This window comes from Mus caroli, chromosome 5, assembly GCF_900094665.2.
Source record: "Mus caroli chromosome 5, CAROLI_EIJ_v1.1, whole genome shotgun sequence".
Lineage (NCBI taxonomy): Eukaryota > Metazoa > Chordata > Mammalia > Rodentia > Muridae > Mus > Mus caroli.
In genome coordinates, this window is record NC_034574.1 from 81,283,763 (window position 1) to 81,286,825 (window position 3,063).

Consider the following 3,063-nt stretch of genomic DNA (forward strand, 5'->3'; position numbering starts at 1 on the left):
TCTGCGGCCCCAAAAGGGTGCTGCCTCAGCGGCTCTGTGGCTCCCGCCTGTCCCAGAAGCTGTCTGCCTCTGTGGTCCTCACTCTAACCTGTAGACTAAGTTCGGCGGAGTCCCGGAGCCAAGATGGCACTCTCTGCAGGGCAGGTCTCTGTCCTCCAGCTGTGTTTATTTTTAATGCTGAACCTAAGGAAAAAATGTGCTCTGAATAGGACTCAGGCATGAATATCATTATCACACAAATAATCTTATGACTCCAGAAGGTAGAAACAGATATGACTATCATTTTCCAGAGGGATAATAACAGAGAGTTCTTTAATCATTCTGGTGGTACATAATACAACCACATCATTTTCAATACACAGACAACTATTCAGCATCTCTGGGTCCTATATTTGAAACATCTATATTGTAACTACTCAGTCTCTATAGTCACATGCAACACATCTGGGCCTCCCTGATGTTAGGCTAAACATTTCTTTCTTTATTCTTATTTATTTGTTTGTTTGTTTTTTTGTTTGTTTTACACTTATATTTCATTCCCCACAACCACCATCCAACAGTATCACATCCCATACCTCCTCTTCACTACCCTGTCTCCATGTGGATGTCCTCACCTCCTACACCACCTGAATTCTAAACTCCCTGGGGCATCCAGTCTCTTGAGGGTTAGGTGTATCCTCTCTGAATGAACACAGACTCAGCAATCCTCAAATGTATGTGTCTTGGGGGTCTCATATCAACTGGTGTATGCTGCCAGTTTGGTGATCCAGGGTTTGAGAGACCTCAAGGATCCAGATTAATTGATAATGCTGGTCCTCATACAGGGTTGCCCTTCTCCTCAGCTTCTTTCAGCCATCCTTAATTCAACATCATGAGTCAGATGATTCTGTCTTATTTCTTAAAGTACAGAATCTGTAACAGGTTTTGAAACATCATTGTAATTAAAACCCAGAACAATTCTAAGCTCTTTCATGACAAGATAATTCCCAGTTTGTATGGCAACTACTTCCATTTGGGATTGATTTCAGTAACTAAATCTATAAAGCCACAGCTTTATAGATAGTTCGGTCATAATATTTTCTTTCCATTCAATGCCATCTAAGCTTTCACTAAGAACCTGTATGCTCAGAACTAAAGGGGAAACATTTTCTCAGAATGTCTTTGAGGGCTTTTACTTTGAGGAATTTTAATAAGTTTCTTTTGCTGCAAACTGAATTAACACAAAATAGGACTGTGAGTACCCTTTTTGTCATAGCATAGTCTACACCTGGCATAAATATGTTCTTTTTTCAAGTGAAGCAGAAGAGGAACCTGGAAGGCAGTTCCATCCTCATACCTAGGATGTCTTTTTCATGATTCACACAATTCCATCCTGTATCATAGTGCTGAGTGGCCAAAATTGGGTTTATTTATATTTAATGAACAAGAAGTAACAAGCTTCTGAGTGGGATTTTCATATTCTAAATCAGTGGATTTACCTTGACCTCACATTAGTCTCCCCCAACCCAGACCCATAATCCTCTTAGGCATACTGGACTATGTGTACTCAGTATCATTTTTTTATGTCTATTGAATTCACACCAGTTTCCCATAAAGTTTATATTTTGATTTTAAAAGAAATATAAAATAAAATTCAGAAACACATGTTGAACTGGAAAATGTAGTAAGCACAGTAACCCATGCTCAGAAGACAAATACCATGTATTCTCTCTCACTTATTGGACTGTAACATCTATGAGTACAACAAATTCAGATTAATTATGTGCAAAGGCCAAGACAGTAGAAAGGGGAATTGAGAAGCATCCCTGGTTTTTGTTTTGTTTTGTTTTGTTTTGTTTTTTTTTGGGGGGGGGGGGTATCATGACCCAGAGGCCACTCTGATCTTATATAGCCTAACTGTCATATGCTTCTCTTTGGTACAAGAACATGTATTATAAGTCTAAGGACTTTTTTCTGCAAAATTAAATCTCTAACTTTGTCTGCTTCCAGTGTTAGAGAATATTTTTTAAGAAAATAGCTGATTACCCCGGGACAGCCTGTGTCTTGGAAGAGCAGGTCTCTTAGAGGCCATCTACAATTACACCTTGCTCAGAAAGTATATATGCTAAAAATGCACTCTGAAATATCTAATCTAAAATTGTTTATTTTCTTTCATCCACAGTCTGTTGAGTGTCACAGAGGACCCAGAGGACAAAATGATCCTAGAAAACGACTAGCTCCTTCAACTCATCATCCTCACAGTCATCACCCTCAGCCAGATCCCAATCATGTACAATTTGGTCTATCACCCTTTCTACCCACTAGTTCAGGATTTGGTAAAACAAGTTATTTTACCCTTTATAGTCCTCCCTTTGAAATAGAAATACATCCTCCTAGTTATATAGTTCATATTCTTGGTAGTATTTTAGGACAAATGAGAACTCTTAGCCCTCAAAGAAATTCTCCTGCCCGACCTCCTCCCACAGTACAAGCAAATACAATACCAGAGACAATAGCTAAATAACTACTGTTACTGCTCCAAATTCCACTGGTAGTTTTTGATGATAGTGGAAAATAATAAATTCCTTTTGGCAGTCAGGATAGTATAAACCTAAGCACTGTGGGATTTGGGAGAAATAATCTTTAAAGGTTTAAGAAACAACTTTTACCAAGCATTATACAAAATGAAAATAAAGAGATGATCACCATTATAAAGCATGTCCTGCTGTCCTCATTGTGACTACCATACCTCCTACTGTGTTATTTGCCTAAATTTAATCCTTCCAGAAACCTAACCTTGTTCCAGAAGACATAGTGTTCCTTAGGGGAAATACAACTATAATATACAATCATGAAAACACACCTCATGAAAATCTAATGGCTATGGGGAAGCAAGTGACAAGAAAGGGTCTGGGAAATCAGAACACTAACTACTACCTGCTTCCTGTTCTCTTGGAAACACAAACCCTTGTCCTTCCCTCTTAGGTTCATGTCATAGATACTTTACAGTCTCCTTCTTTTCCCTTTTGTCTCCTCTTCTCCTAACCACCCAAGGATCCAACACTGCAAGCCACCTGCTCAGCT

At 38.9% G+C, this 3,063-nt stretch overlaps 1 pseudogene; it reads left to right on the forward strand.

Annotated features, from left to right (window-relative positions):
* The first annotated feature begins 2,110 nt into the window (after window positions 1-2,110).
* On the forward strand, window positions 2,111-2,503 carry LOC110294886 (annotated as a pseudogene).
* The last annotated feature ends 560 nt before the right edge of the window (window positions 2,504-3,063 follow it).